Source organism: Apteryx rowi, unplaced genomic scaffold, assembly GCF_003343035.1.
Source record: "Apteryx rowi isolate R43461 unplaced genomic scaffold, aptRow1 scaffold_31, whole genome shotgun sequence".
Taxonomy (NCBI): domain Eukaryota; kingdom Metazoa; phylum Chordata; class Aves; order Apterygiformes; family Apterygidae; genus Apteryx; species Apteryx rowi.
In genome coordinates this window covers 2,194,164-2,210,665 of record NW_020449530.1, presented here as the reverse complement: position 1 = coordinate 2,210,665, position 16,502 = coordinate 2,194,164, and the positions used below count along the sequence as shown (strand labels likewise).

The 16,502-nt window shown below is 40.1% G+C and overlaps 1 protein-coding gene across 1 annotated transcript in view; it reads left to right on the top strand.

The window, feature by feature from the left end:
• CACNA1C (calcium voltage-gated channel subunit alpha1 C) overlaps window positions 1-16,502 on the top strand; it is a 492,904-nt gene that overhangs the window by 262,681 nt on the left and 213,721 nt on the right. The window lies entirely within an intron of this gene.

Below are 16,502 nucleotides of genomic sequence, written 5' to 3'. Positions count from 1 at the left end.
GTGAAAAAATGGGAATTATCTCCCTGCTTTTGTACGTTCAGCTCTGAAGGCATTCCTTCTCCCCTTGCTCCCTCATTCTCCCCTACTCTTTGTCAACAATAGGAACAGAAATGCAAGAGTTATATACAGCATTTGTGGGGCCTCTGTGCTCGGCAGCACATTCTCTTGTGGTTTTGAGGCTGGAAAACAATGGTTAATGGGGCATTGTGAAATTTCTCCGTCCTTGGCTGACAGTGTGAGTATCTGTAAGAGATCGGATTTTAGAGAAATCTACAAATCTCAGGTCGTAATGACTGTAACACCCAGAGCGAAGCATGAGAGGCACTGTGGCTATACCAATTAGGCAGAATGAGAAACTTTTTTTAATGAAGGTGAAGCTTTTAAAAGTTTATATCATCAAGTTTATCTCTTCCCAACTTTGGTCACATATATATGTTGTTGAGAGACAGGTTTTAAAATTGTTCCTCCTGTTCCAAAATGATTTTTTCAAACATACGAGCAGTGCTACTGACCTAAAATGCAGTAAGCCCGTAGAAATCGGGGGCTCTGCACAAGACGTCAGTGTTATTATTTGGTTCTGAATAATCCTAAATTTTGGAGKTTTTTTCCCCCAACTTTGAACGCAACTCCAGCTGTAAGCTTGCAGCAGTCTTTTGTGGCTCTGCAATTATGGCCAACCTTTCAGTGAGCATACTACCAAGTTACTGAGTGCACACTTCTGCAGTTCATGTACTTCAGCAGTTGTCACTGTGTGATAGATCTTGATGATATCTGTCCTCAAGATGTTTGATAAAGTATTAACCTTTAATATTCATTAGTCAATGCAGATGTTTGTAAGACTGAGGGAAGACAAATAACTGATAATCAGGTTATGAAACCGTACACAAACTAGGTTTTAAAAGTGTTTAAGCAATAAATTTAGTGTGGCTAGCCAATATTTTAATTAACTATGAGATGCTGGAATGGCTTCTACTCTCAATTTCACAGAAGTAACTCCACTCCAGGTTAAAAAAAAAAAAAAGTCATACTTGCAGGAAACTGGTGTAAGTAGAAGGAGGCTTTAGGCTCATACATATAACTTCACTGCACATGTGCCATTAATAAACTGTGAAGTTGTGAATTGCAGTGATATGAATACCTGAGAGCAACTTTCTTCTCATGTGGTACCAAGGCACTTGAAATTCACTGGAATGCTTTGATAATAGCCTCAAGGTTAAGGCAGGATAAAACTGATGGCAGGTTATATTTAGCCTGGGTCCTTGACTGTAGGACTTGCTCCCCTGCTGGTGTGACTGAGCCCATCTCTAATGACCTTCAGTTCACATTGCAAGATGGATTTAATTTCTGGGACCTTTGGAAATAGGATTTGGGTATGGATGAAAGTTAATTTTGGTGGGCTAGGATGGACTTTGCTTGTACACTTAGTCTAATCTGTGTTTGTTGCCAAACCTCACAACTTTACCTTGAGTTTCACAGTAGCTGATTATTTTATAATAGCCCAGTCTCCTAAAGTTAAGTTGCTTTCAGCTTTGGTCTGAAAAACAGTAAAGTTTTAGCCAGCATAATTTTCGGAGCAAAGTTTGAAAACGTGGAGTAAAGCCTCAGAAACTATAAATCAAAGAAAAAGAACAAAAAACATATTGCTGTTGTTCTCAATAGGTCCTTTTAAGGCAAATTCAGGATTTGCGTGTTTATTTGTTGTTAGTTATAGTATGTATGAGTTTGAAATAGATACAGAGCTCCTAGAAAAATAAATCTGAAAAGGTCAGTAAGCAGTATATAAGAAAGTGCAAAATGGGGTGTGAAAGAGCTGACATATAATCTCCCCTAAAATTCAATTGAAAAGGAACAAAATGGGGGACATGCTGGAGGGATTTTTGGTTGGTGGGGTTTTTGTTTTGTTTTTCTTTTTTTAAGAAATGATCCCTCTTCTTACTCTTGCTCGTCAATGAAGCTGGAAGCAGTGCTACGAGAAAATATAGGAGCTGAGCTGGTTTTCTCACCAGTGGGAATAGAAGTCAGCCTTTGAGAGGGAACTGAACTGTAGATATTCTACAGTAATCTCTTTTTTCTAGGCGCTCTCCCATAAAGCACACTGACAGGAACGTGAGTTGTTTTTCTCTCCCTGAGTCAATGCACTAAATATTTTGCTCCTTGTTTTGCATTATTAAAGAGTTAATACTTGGATATTTCTCCTATCACTGTGTTCTAAGTGCGTTCATGGTGTGAGCTATAAGGTACTGATGATGGAAAGGACTTAATTTGTAACCAAAGCCATGCTCTGCTGTCCCTGCAACTGGCAGACATAGATATTAATACTATGCTTAATTAGAGTGACTGGGTGGTATATGTTTGTCAGATGAAGAGGTTGGGAAATGGGGTAAAAGACTGAGGAAACCAAAGTCTGTGTTATATTGTTTCTGCATCATGCATCTCATTCCATGCTGTCTGCTCTTGCACAGGAAGGATGAGTGCCACATACAGCATGTGATCCTGTGAAATTAATAGCAATATTCCAAGGTATAACCTGAGCAGGCTCGTGTGTTTTTTTCAGTCCTGCTTCATAGTCTGTGCATTTCAAAAAATGTCATACTGGAATTGCTAAAATCTCATCACTTGACAGTTGTGGCAGAGCAGGCTTGCAGCCAGCACACTACTGCCTTTCTCAGGAGGATGCCAAGTGGTGAGAGCTAGGTACCAGTGTCTGCACCTACACTGATCTTGCCTGTGCCTTCTACTCTGGTCTGCTGCTGTTTTGTGGTAACCTGTCTTGTTTATTAGTGTCAACAGATTCAAGTAGTGCCTTCCAATACATAGTGCTTCTCCTGGGCTCTCAAGATGAATGTTGACTTTCCTGTACAGCCGCCGCATACAGATCACAAGAACCATAGAAGATCCATTTAGATACTTGCTTTTTTGCCTATACCCTTGAAGGGGGAGGAAGGAGTTAAAAGCTGTTTGTGCTGGTATTGACAGCAGACAGGTAAATTGAGTATTCTGCAAAGCCTTCAAAATGCAATGAGGCTTTCTGTCTGTAACTAGTATCCCTTTCTCTACTGCTCTTTCTACATCCTAATAAGTATATCCAGATTGGTTATACTAATGATAATACCCCAGAAGCCAAAAGCCTACAGTCATGGAAATTTACTTCCCCATTTAGTGTACCATAATATAAGTAAATAATTATGTTTTTAATATTTTGGTACTGCCACCCAGAAAAATAATACTCATAAACTTCCCGACACAGAAATCAAATGCAACCCACTTAATTACTAGCAAGTAAACAATGATTCTTTCTCCTTAAAATACCCAAACACGTTCATAATTAGCTAATTAAACTACCATATAAATGATTATTCAATATAAAAGAGCAATCGAGAGGCGGGCAGAGGAGGAAAAGCAGTGAAATCATCACCCGCAGACACACTTCTTTCTCCAAGGAAGCTAGTGAATCGTTACAGGAGAGATGATGGGTGGAAAATAATAAGAACAGCAGCAATAATTAACTTGACAGCAATAATTAACTCGACAATATCTGCAGTTTGAAGCCAACCAGTAAGTTTGTTTTCCTGATAGAAGACCACATGTGAGAAGATGTTTACCTCTTTCTCAGCACTTCAGCAGTGCATGTTGCAGATGGTGTTGGCGGAGTAGGGAACTGACAGGGCAGTTCTGGATTCTGCCCTCTGATAACCTCAGTTCACTACGTACAATTTAGATAAGTCACACAGGTGAAAGTTTTCATACTTAAATGCCCTGTTTTAAACAATAAGTTCCACATTCGTGTGCAGCTTATGAGTGGGCCTGAAGAACTACAAAAGAGCTACTCACCAAATCAGCCTGGAGATGCTATTTTCTGATCTAGCCAGAGAAGCTGCCCTAATTCAGTGCTGGTGTGGGCTGTGGCCCATTTAAAACATCACTGTGGTTGATGAGCATTAGCTCATCTGTAGCCTAGGACAGTAGAAATCCCCAGCCTTTCTTTTTAATATAACTTGAGAAATCCTTGAGGTTATGAAAGATCTTAACATTTTGCTTACAGTGGCTACTGAGTGGAACCATGATTTGGTGTATATTCTACAAATCGGTAAAAACTGGTAAAAAATGGTCATCTGTTCCTCGTGAGTGGGTGTCAATGCTAAGTTGTTAATGACACCTCTTTTGATGTCCAGGAAAATTAGCAAACTTCTGCTGGCATATATTTTCATAGAGACAAACTTGTTCATTCAGGAACTCTTGACGTACCTAAGGAGCAAGTATTTCATTGTAAGGAGCTCCATTAGCTTTAAAGTGTTACATAGGTTTAATTTATAGACGTACTGAGGATGTGTGATGTTCCTCAATTTCTGCATCTTTTCTGTGTTTCCACAACCCTTGCCACTCATATCTGAATATTGCCTCTCACCTTCAAGATAATAGTGTTTCTCTCCTCTTTTCCCACAGGAATCAGGCTGAGGGTATTTCATTGTCTTCCCTCCATCCTCTACCTCATGTAGCAAATACCCCACACAGATACTCTGGTTACTTCGTGTTTCTTTTTCAGTTGAATAATAGTTAAGAAGCAGCAAGACAAAAAGAGAGACTTGTTAACACGGCACGGAAATCAAAAATTGGAAATATTCTTCAACAGAATGAAAAATGCAGAAGCCCACTGGGTTATGGAGACAAATGTCCTTTAGTAATTGTATGAGTCAGATTAATTCTTTTCCGAAGTTGCAAACTAGTCAGCTTTAGTCTTTTTCCTTTAGTAGTTTGGTGGCGGACACAGATATTGGTTAACTCTCCTCCCTTAAATCTAATCAATTTTTATATGGCTCTTGTGTATTTTGGTATTGGAAATGCTGCTGTTTTTCTGATCACTTGTGACGTACTAAAGCGGTAACATTTCTGGACAGGCGTTGCAGAGACGAGGTATGAGGTTTGAGCCCTTCAGATTCATTTTTCTGAGAGAACTGTCAGGGGTGTGTGGGCCTTGATAACTTGAATCGGGCAATAAATTGAAGTGATATCTTAATCGCTCAGTGTTTTAGCTTGTCTGCCATGGCAAAGATGTTTATAATATTGGAAAGGGAAATGAACTCTGTTTAGAGCCCACTTTACAAGAAAACTACTCAGTGGCTAGGGGAAAAAGTGGAAAAAAATTGGAAATAAAGCCTAGGGATGGGGAGCCAAGATGAGGGCCGTCTGCAGAATGATCAGTCTTTCCCAGAGCACCGCACGAGCAGCTCCCTCTGGAAGGGGCTGTGCAGCCAGGTGAACAGCCAAGGTGAAGACAGGGTGGACCAATTTGGGGTCGTTGTTGGAAATTATGTAGGGGGGGAAGTTTAAAAGAATTAGATGCATATCTGCCATGAACACAACTATTATAAAATTTGGTGTACAAAAGACAAATCTCTCTGCTTACTTGGAAAACACAAGTCTCACTGGAGTCAGCGAGAGCTACTTAGATTGAAATGTGGAATGTGGAAATGTTGGTAGGTGCTTTGGCACAGACAGAGGAGCCGAACTTTGGACAGCTGGTCTCTTAAATATGGGCTCTGATTCACTGTTGTGCCCACTGCAGGACTAGCAATAGCATGGGAAAGTATAGCTGTGTGACCCTTGGGTCTTCTCTTTTCTGGAAATTGCTAGGCAGTCATTTTGTCCATAACACAGGTTAAAAGTTTATCAGCTTTTGCCCCTAAAGGCCCAACCTAGCAATTGGGAATACCTTGCCGTTTGTGTAGCCGCTGTTCAAATCCTTTGCTGARGAGTAGCATAATTTCATTACAACAGTTCTCTGTAAGTCAGGAGATGCACCAGTGGTCCATGTGTGCTGTTAAAGAGTCAGGGCACCGCTGATTCTCAGGACTCTTTTTTTCCTCCAAGCTGAATCTGACTTTTTACATTATGCCTGCCTTGGTATAGTCTTGTTTGGATTTCTCCTGCCTTCTTATTGGCTTTTTGATGCCTCCTAATGAATACATTTTTACTTGTGGGCTTCCATTAAACAAATCTAGTATAGGGATTACAAGCTGTTACTGTAGGTGGTTGTAGTGTTTTATCAGCGGCTCAGGAATACTGACAGAAAGTGACAGAAATCAAGAAAATATTATTTAAGTAGGGACGATAAAGTGGGATGAAAATGGGAGAAGTCACAGGAAGGAGGGCAAGAGACAAAAAGCTATCAAGTGTGGGGAAGAAAAACAATGAAGAACTGCAGTAACAAGCAATTCATTTGTAAAACAGTACCCAAGTTAAGCTCTGCTTCTAGGATGGCTCTTGCTGCAGTCTCCCATGTTGTCTTATACCCACATCAAGTGTTTCTGGAGACACCAAACCATCTCCTTAAAATAGGCATCTACCCTCTGTGTGTTGCAGAATGTCATCATCTCTGACGCAAAGCTGCCTGGCCTCAGTCCCTGCAGTATACTGCCTTTTGAAGCCATGTTTGGCTGTCAAGTGCTTCCAGGACAAGTTGGCCAAATAGCATTTTTTGGCTTTTCTATAGTCTTTACCTTCCTTAAGTATCCCAAGTTCAAATACCATTGCATGCATTAAGCACATCTTCTCTTCTACCATCTTGTCTACAGAGCTTTGTCATTCTTGGATAAGTTTCACAACCAAGCAATCTTATTTAGGGTTTTTATTGTTTTTACCCATTATAAAGCTAGTGATTCTTTAGAGTGGAACCTTCAGACTAAATTGCCTTTTCAGCAATATTAATGCACTGCCCCTGAATACGATGCGATGGGCTGCTTTACCTCGAGATAGCTTGGCTTCCTCCTGTGTGCGCTTGCAAAAGCTGTCTGCTGTGCTGACTGAGGACTAATTGCTGGAGTGAGAGAGGGAAAAGAGAGAAACATGGATATATTTTCACATAGGATATGCCCTTCCTTTTCCCATGCAAGTAGGGGCAGAGGCCCCTAATTTCTTAACAGGCAGCAAAACTTAAGATATGGTGAACAGACAACTGTCATCATATACTGAAGTAGTTTTAAGGTATTTGAGAACTAGATGTTTCCAGGAGAATTTGAGGTCTGGAAAGACTGGCTACTGCTGTAGGGTAAAATTAGAAGGGCACCATGAAAAGGAAGGTAGTCTGAGCTTAAAATGGTATAACTGAGATTAGACCTACAAGTACCCTGACAGAAAAATCTGAATGTGCATCCTTTTTTCTGTGCCCTGAGAGTCTGTTTCTCATTGTGCTTTAATTTTTCTTCTCTTTCTTCCTCCTCATTCATCTGTATCGTATTTGTTTATCTATTCTCTGGCCCCTTCTAGCATTAACATCCCAAATTAATATAGTACAATGTAAATATCATGCTCAACTCTATTACCTAATAAACAAGTGTACATGTTAAATATTAGAACATGACTAAGCAACTCTGAACACATCCTGTGTCCTAGATCCTGCATGACTCATATGTCATGGGAATTAATAACCAATCAGCTATAATTGAGTAAAGCAGGAAAAAGGATAATACTGAAAAGGAGGGGGTTTGGGATTTTTTAAAAATAGTACAGGGATTCTTTTCCATTAATAAAAGAAAAATAGATTTTTATGTTGCCTCCATTTAAAGATCTCAGAATGCTCTGCATTCTTTACAGAAAGATCGAAAGTATACAAAAGGATTAAGTAACTCTCCGCCGGAATGCAGACCTGCCGAGTAGAAAGACAGAGCTTTCAAACAATGCAGAGCTACTTAAGAGCTCAGCATACAAAGTGCAGAAAGCCACACCAGTCAAAAAAGGCAGAACTCGGGAATTTCTCTAATATAGGTAGGCTGTGTTTATCCAGCAGGAATTAGTCAAAACAGTGAGAATGACACTGCGAACTCGGAGGGAAAAGCTGTTGGGATGTTAATATCACATCTTATTAAACTGTTCTAAAAGAAAAGTTTCCTAAGGAGACTTGGGGTTTCAGGTTACAGAGCAGTACAGAGGATGTGGTACATTTTGAGGTCTTGCTCAGAGGTGAAAAATTCAGAGGCTAAATGTAAGAGAAAAAATTTATCCATTAAAATTTACTGATGTGCATAGATCTGTGTGTGTGAGTGCATATTTTTTCTTCCTAACTGGACTGAATTTGAAAAATAATGAAAATCACAATTTGATAGTACCTGTTACTCTTAGGTTCTTTTTCCTAAATACTAGGATATTTTTAAACAGTTAAGCATAACTGCTAAAACTGCAGTATCCTTCTTATAAATTACTGCCTTGTAAAACGGAGCCCAATAAAAATTATTTTAGGAGGCTGTAAAGCTCCCTTTGGGAGAATATAAAGTAGGAGCCCTGGTGAGGGAAGGGCACGGCAGGCACAGCTGAGGCTGGAACAATGCAAGATTCCTCTGCTGGTCACTTTGGTGCACTTACTGTTGATTAGCAGAAGCCCCCATTTCCCTTCTTGTGAAGGTCTTCCTTGCTCACACTGCAACGCTCCAGAGTGCCAGCCTTACCAAAAGCTTTACTGGTACCAATTTGTAAGGACTGGAGTGGATAAGTTAAAGAAGAATGTTTACTGCCAAACAGAAGTCAATATTACCTCCTTTCCTTTATGACCTGCTCCTAATTTGATCTTAGATTTCCATTCTCATTAATCTACCCACAGCATGAATTCTCCTGATAGCTTTAAAAAAGTATGATGGCTTTAGAAGAGTGAGCTATATTGTGCCTATTTTACATCAGAGCCGTAGAGATGTAAGCCTCATTGTGTGCTCAGTAGGTGTGCTGTCTTGTTATTTAATTGGGTTTTGTTCTGCATTTTAAAGAGCAGAGAGCCGCTACATTACTTGGTTACATTCCTGGGGAATGTGTCCTGTCAGATACTGTTTTAGTCAAACTGATTCAATATTTTGCAAAGGATGTTTTGGTTTCACAGAAAATGAACATAGCAACAGGTAGGAGGAGCAGCAGATTGACACGCAGGGTCTAACTCTGAACTGCACTGGGACCCTTGCAATGAAAAATGCAGCAAGTTCATCAGCTCTTTCTTGATCCAAATTCAGGTTTATAAATGGAGCAGCTGAACTCTGTTGTACAGAAAGATACTTGAGTTCCCTCCCTGGTGAGTGTAAATGGAGCATATCTCTGCCTAACAAGATGCACCACAGCCTTCTCTGCCTCAGTCAGCATCAGTTCTGGACCTTTCAGCAAATGAAACTACATACCACTCACAGCACAATAAAATTAAGTATTATACTATATAATATCATATAATATCCTCCCTGCTTTTAATCAATGTGGCAGCAGAAAGCTGATAGGCTCTTTTTTGGCAACATTTTTGTTCATACATAATTTGCCAGTTGAGAGAATTTGTGGTCTTCTGGTCCCCAGTCAACACTGCAGCTGCTTTTGCAACATCTTGATATCTTTTTGGTGTTACAATACAAATATCACCACATAAGCATGTTGCTATAGCACAGAATGGCTTAGAGAAGTAACCCACCAAATATCCTTCTCAGATAATGAAGTTTCTTTAGTACTCCCCAAACATTGCCTAGTATGTATATCTTATCTACACAGTGTGGAAGAGAAGAGTATTCCCCCATGGTGAGAAGATTGGGGGTTGGGGCCTTCTGCTGGAATTTTCTACTCCTGATTTTGTCATAAGGTGATAATCACGCAGGCTTAATTTCCAAATTTGTTCTTCCATTTTGGATACCTTGTGTTTTAGAGATGGAGACCCAAAAACATACAGTTGCAGCTGAACCTCTAGAAGTCTTGTATATAAGGAGAAGAAAAGCAGAGTGCAAAACAAAAACAACAACAACAACAAAGAGGCGACAGGATAGACAGATGTCAGAAACAGAAGGCAAGAGGTGGGGTGGAAGCAACTGAGGGGGAAAAAAAAAGGCACAGAGGCAGCAACATCTCAGTTTTCATCCACCAGGAATTGATCAAAGGTTTCTAAACATTTAGACAAAATCTTTTCCTGCTTGTCAGAGGTTCCTTTTCTCTAAATTGTTAGCAGCTCGTTAGCTGGTTAAGTCATCCAAGTCAGCATGCCAAGCTCATATCCCTGGAGGCATCATCACTCCAATTAGTGAACAAAGAATTTGGTGTCTCTGAAAAAACAGGGTGTCCAGAATGGGCACTCAGAAACTGGAAGACCCCAGACCTTCAAATACCTTTCTCCTATGTATATCTCAGTTTTCCCACTTGTGAAATGGGGACAGTTCCTCTCTTGGCCATGTGATATGGTTTATATTTTAATTCATTCATTACTGTCCCCGAAGTCCAATGCCACCCTTGGGTGAAGGAGACTGTACTTATTCAAAGTAGTAGTATTGCTGCTTTGAAGGCTTCTCTGATCTACAGAAATCAGTAGATTTAGTGGCCTAAGCCAAACTCTCAACAAATGCTAACTCTTTCTCTGCTGCCTGTATCAAGGAAACTCCAGCATTGCTCCAGAGACATAAGGAGTTCAGCAATCCGCTAATCCCCAAATTTCTGTAAATCCAGGATTAATTAAAAATATGCTCAGCAAAGCTCATGTATTTCTGCTATGGGGGCTCTGTGTACCCTAAGCAAAAGAGATCAAAAGAAGACTAAACATTCACAAGGTCATGTTCCCAAATGCACTTCAGAGGCAGACCCACTGAGGAAGAGAAACTTCCATCCTAAATATTACCACTCCAGGTAAGAACCAGGCAGTACAATAAGGCTTGAGAGTCTTCTGAAAGAGGGGACAATCTCTCTGGTTAACTTGGCCTTTACAAGGTAATAGTAGAAAACCCTGAATCTACAACAAAAGAACAGAACTTACTGCATTCCAGCAGGACTGCAATGGTGTTTGTAAACTGATCAGTGCCAGGGGAGAAGCCTGAATTCTGTTTCCCCCCAAGAGATCTTCTGAGCTCCTTTTCAAATGATGGCATATAGAGGCATTCCTTGAAATCCCAGATGACTAACATTTCTTGCATAGATCTGCTTAGCTGGAAGAGTGTCAGTGAGATTTTGAAGGGCTATTCACTCGTGGATATGGAAGGACTGTCCCCTGATGTCTTTGCATCCAAAGCAAATAGACAGCTGCCTCCCTGATGAGACAAATCTGGCTGGGTCTTATGACCCTGGACAGCTGTTAATGCCTCAGAACTACAAAAGCTAGGGCTAGAAGAAATCTTGAGAGGCTGTTTGGTCCATCTGCTGCCCCCAAGAAGGGTTTAGCCTCTAGTGATTTAAACTCCATAACTTCCCAGGTAATGTGCTCTAGCATATCCTTATCACCAGTACCCCTATCTCAAAGAAAGGTTTCCCTAATATCCATCCTAAGCCTTCTTTGTGCCAGTGTAAAGCCATTATTTCCTGCCCTGTCCACAGTGAACACAGGGTAACAGGTTAGTCACTGTCTCTTTGCAGCAGTCTATAGCCTTGTCTTGCCCTGCCTTCTCTACGTTGAACAGCTTCCCAACAATCTTTCCTCTCAGGTCATTTTTCTATACTTCAGATGATCCTTGTTGTTTTCCCCTCGACCCTCTCCAGTCCATCCATGTACTCCTTCATTCATAGCATTTCAGCAGAATTTTTACTCCTGCTGAGTATAGCAGAAGAATTTTTTCTTGTGTCTTGCGGTTTGTACGTTTGTTTACACATCCCAGCATGATATCTGCTTTTTTGTTTTGCAATAGCATGATGCTGAGTCATCTTCAGTTTGCAATCAATTATAGCCCCTGAAGCATTTTCTGAAGATCTAAAGCGCTAAGGTGATGAGACAAACTTATCCCTAATGATCTCCTCCTTTCAGTCAGTTCTAGAAAACTTGTGGGATGAATTTAGCTGTACTAGTTACACATCTGGCAAGTTATACAAGAGATTTCATTGTCATTTCCCTTTGCTATGCAGCAGCCCACCTAAACATAGTATCGTACAGGGAATCTAATGGCATCAATTCTGGGTAACTGAACATTTCATGAAGGGAGTGATTGCAGAAAAGAAACTAATGAAAATTAAAGAAACTCTCTTAATTATTTTATTTTATGGCCCCTTTGTCAATGGCCAGTGGATTGACAGTCTTATTTGCTTATTACATTTCAGCTCCTTGTGAAAATGAATTGAGTTTGAAATAAAGCAAAGCGACACAGAGAAGCAGAGTGAAAGAGAGGACATGCAGTGACATAGTGTGGCTGGAAGATAAGCTGAGGAATGCTGTTATGCTCAGGGGGTTGATGGGAGTCCTTGTGACATGCTTGCTTACCAATGTTTTTCCACATCTTTGTGAATCATGATGGACCTATAAGAAGGGAATGTTTATGAGGGGAAAAAATGGCATTGGAAATTTTCAGTTTTAGATTGCTTAACTAGAATGGAAAGATTTTAGCAAAGCACAAAAATGTTTGCAAAAATTTAATCACAAGGTCATCTTCCATGAAGGAACTGTTTTATGAAAAAATGTTAAGTTTCTGTGCTGGTTCCTGAAGCTTTTTAAGAGATCAGAAGGAAGCTGTGGACTGTGAATACTTGTCACCCTCTGTGCTGTTCAGTAACTCATAATGCCTTATCCCATTTAATTTAAGTTGTTAATCAGTTTCACCATTCGTTTCTCAAACATGAGCACAGCACTCCTTAGAAGAGTTTGCAGACAATTAAAAGAAAACACTAAAATCCCCAGTCTGTGCAATTATATTTAATGTCAGTGTTGGAAAATATTTCCAGTATTACTCGGCCAAAGCTTACTGTACTTAGTTTTTATTCAATTCTTGCTCATGCAGGACTTCTAGAAGTTGGTAGAAAACTTGCCCAAATAAGGACTTCAGTTAAAATCTGCTTCATGACAGATTTTTAACTGTTTATAAAATCTATATTTTTACCCTCACTTTTTTCAAAGTGATGCCTTATAGTACAGTGTATCTTAAAAGCTTTACCTGCAATACCATCACATTCATTTAAGCTATTAACTTTTTGCAACCTTAAATATGTAGTTTGGGTTTGATGTCTCTCAATCTGATGTGGCAGTCTTTGGTTAAACAGAGTAATCATTGCATGTTTGACTGGGAGATAACAATATGATAAGAGAATAATTCTCTTGTGACAGCATCCAGGAGTTCATCCAGTTCCTGCCACTTTTGCACTGGCAGCAATGAGCCCAGCGTTAATACGCATGACCTAAAATGTACAAAAAGCAGGGCAGGGGGAGTGGAGGGGGTAAAAAGCAAGAGAATGTCATGGGATGACACTGTGCAGAATCTGCAAGGCTATGAGGAATATGTACTGAGCTCAAGAAAACACTTAGGCCCCACCAACATGAGTTCAAGTACAGGCATTGGCTGTCTTTTATTTCTGTGGTGTGAGTTGGGACTTGGCCAGCAGAAGGGCAAAAGTGATGGTTTTAGTGTATTACAGCTCGGTCAGAACAACATGTAAGGATGAAAAACTTGGAAGACATCCAGTACAGCAGCCTATAATGTTAATAGCATTAAAATAATTTTCAGGCAGATCAATATGAATCCTGTTTGCTTACGGCCTGAGGGTGATTGAAGAGAGAGGGGCCTTGGGAACAGAGTAAGTGAAAACACAAAGTGTGTAACATCTTATTTTCATCAAGTGAACACAAAATCTTTGAAATTCAAGTCTGTTTGGCAAAATGTTTGCCAGACTGGAGCGGTAGCCTGTCTGACGTAGAGGAAATCTGGCTGAGTTCTTAGATATCATTTCACCGGGAGTGACCTCCTGAGCCATGGGTTTAATAAGGATTTGCCTGTAACTGATGAAAGGGAATTCTGGTTAAGGGCGGGGTTTAGATGCTGCAGACAGGCCAGTTGAAACCTAATTTTCCCTTTAGACAGAGATCCCACAGCATATAGTATTTGCAGGCGATATGCCACCCTTGAAGCAAAGGGAATGTAGGAAGAGAATACCTTTTTGCAAACTAGCTAGAAGCTAATTAAGCTAAGTTTAATTAAAGACCAAAAATTAATAACATTATTGTCCTTTACTGTCCAGAGTGTAATATTTTTCTTAGTTTTTATTTTAAAAGTACCTACTTGAGAATAAATATTGCTGTAAAGGTTTATCATAATAAGAAAAAAACATATACATTATTTGCCTCTCCTCTGGCTTGAAAATTAGTAGTTCACCATGGTTCTTTGAAGCCTTTTTTTTACATGCAAAAGTGGCATCAGGACAATATTCATTCCTCATTAATGCCTGAACTTCATTAAAAATCTTTCTTCCTTTTTCATGAATTAAATGTATTAGCAGGCATTAACCCATTTCACAGATGTTTCTCTTCTCCCCATTTTCCCTCCTGTTTGTTTGCCGGTAAGACTGGTTGAAACCTAGGCATTTTATGGGGAATTCTGATATTCAAAATTTGTTTTTGTTGAAAATCTGAATGAAAAGTTGAAATATTCTATACACGATGTTCCCCCTCTCCCCTGCCCCCAAAGGAGTTCTCAGAGAGTGCAGAAACAACAGAGCATTATGTTTAAACATTTTTATTAAAAGAAAATGTTTTAACATTCCCAGATGTTTGGGTTTCTTGAAGCAAATCCAAATATTTTGATATGACTTGAACTTGCATTAATCTGCACCTGCCAGAGTGCTTCTGCAGGCTTTGTGAGGATGATCCACTGCCTTGTCTCTTCTACAGGCTGAGCTATCTGACCAAATTACACCAGACCTAGTGCCAGCCCAACTGGTTGGAAGATGGTATTGTGTGTCAAAATTGTTATTTCCCCCTTTACTCCCCAATATATGCACATATGAGGATGAAACAAAGGCTTCACTTACAAGAAATGAAGAAACATGTCCCAGTCTGACTGGGGGATGAGGAATCTGAACTCCAGTTTCCAGCTTCTAGTCCCTGGGTGTCTTTCAACACCTGCAGCCACTACGTTGAGTGCAATCAGTGTGGCTGGCGGGACTTGAACCAAGGAACAGAAGAGCTGGCAAAGAATATCAGTAGTTTGGGGGGTTCAGGTAAGCATAAATTAGCAAAAACTGCTAAAAACAAAAGCAGTTATTTCACTTCTCCTTTCCCAGAAGCAATCTTGCTACTATGCAGAGCTGTAGCCTTGTGAGCTTTGTCTGTTCAAAGTGAAGATCGTTTCTATTCTCTGGGTACAGCACAGGTCACAGTCATGTTTTTAATTACCAATTAGATTTCCATTAAGGAAATAAAATGAGTTTTATGTGCTGGTTGTCAAAGGTCCTTATAGCTGCCTCATTCCATGTGCCCTGTCCATTCGAACAGCAAGCAAACAAACAGAAACTTACTCAGGGGTAGTAAACAAAACCTCAAATACTTTACCCCACAGAAGGAAAGACAGAGACTGAGATGGAGAAGCTGCAAGGACTTTTCATTTTTCATTCCCTTCAGGTGTGTTTTTCCTGTCTGCTGTGAGCAGTGTGAACAGAATGTTAAATATGCCCTTAAATTACTTGTGGAAAGAAAAGATCTCACACACGCGTGCGTGCACACACACACACTTTTTCTCACTCATGCATAGATGTGTATTGTGTGTTTGTATGAATATGTACAGAGAGACCCCAATCCTAGAACATGCAAATAGAAATTTCAAGAGGGAGGGTTATAAATAGTCATAAATTCAATTTATTTATAAAGCATTCCCTGTCAGGCATCACTGCAGTGCACAAACAATTATGAAAGAATTGTAGTAGATTAAAAACGTAAATTAGAGCATCATAAAATGCACAAGTGTTCAGACTAAAGTGCATTTGACAGAAATATTTTAAAAGTGGGATTTGATGAGCTCTTCTGGGTGGTCAGTCAGAGAAAACTCTGTGCTCATTGGCCTGTTAAACAAAGATTCAGGGCCAGCTTTCTGCAGGGGGTCTCTTGTGGCTCCACAGTTCTTAGTCCAAGTCCTACAGTAGTTGTGAGTAGTTCACGGAGGGTCTAAATTGTGCTGGATGTGGCTATGGTTTCTTGGGGAACCCACATTTGCTGACAAGTGATACTGTGCTAGCTGTCCAAATACTTCTTTCTTCAGCTCTCCTCATCCTTCCTCTTCTTGTCCTCTCCTGTCCTACAAACATGCCCTATGTCAAGGGCTTGGATGAGACAGGCATTGCCAGTCATTCTGCTGATTTGGTGCTCGCTGGGTCCCCCTTCAAAATGGTGCTCCCTCTGCAAGGGGATTTGAGGGAAGGTTTCCAATTCTTTAGTGTTACCTGAGTGCTATGAAGCGATTGAGGTGAAATGGGGGATCCAGACTGTAGATACTTACTGACCTACCCGGTAAGAGGATAGTACTTTTCATGTTCAAGTTAGCAGCAAAATTCTCCCTGATTTAGACTATATGTTAGTCTAACCTGGCATGTACTCAAATTACTCAGAACTTTGGAGGACTGAATCATTTTAAAAGGGAAAGAAAAAAAAACTTCATTAAATTAAGGGTATGGAATGCAACTCCTCCACATCCCTTATCCATGAGGGAATTATAAAAACCCTTGGCACACAGAAACTCTCATTATGGGCAGATTTTCAAAGGAATTCACTATCCACATGTTGAGTTCTGTTGGAAATTCAGTCCCTCATTTTGGAGCCCAATTTTCAGTGA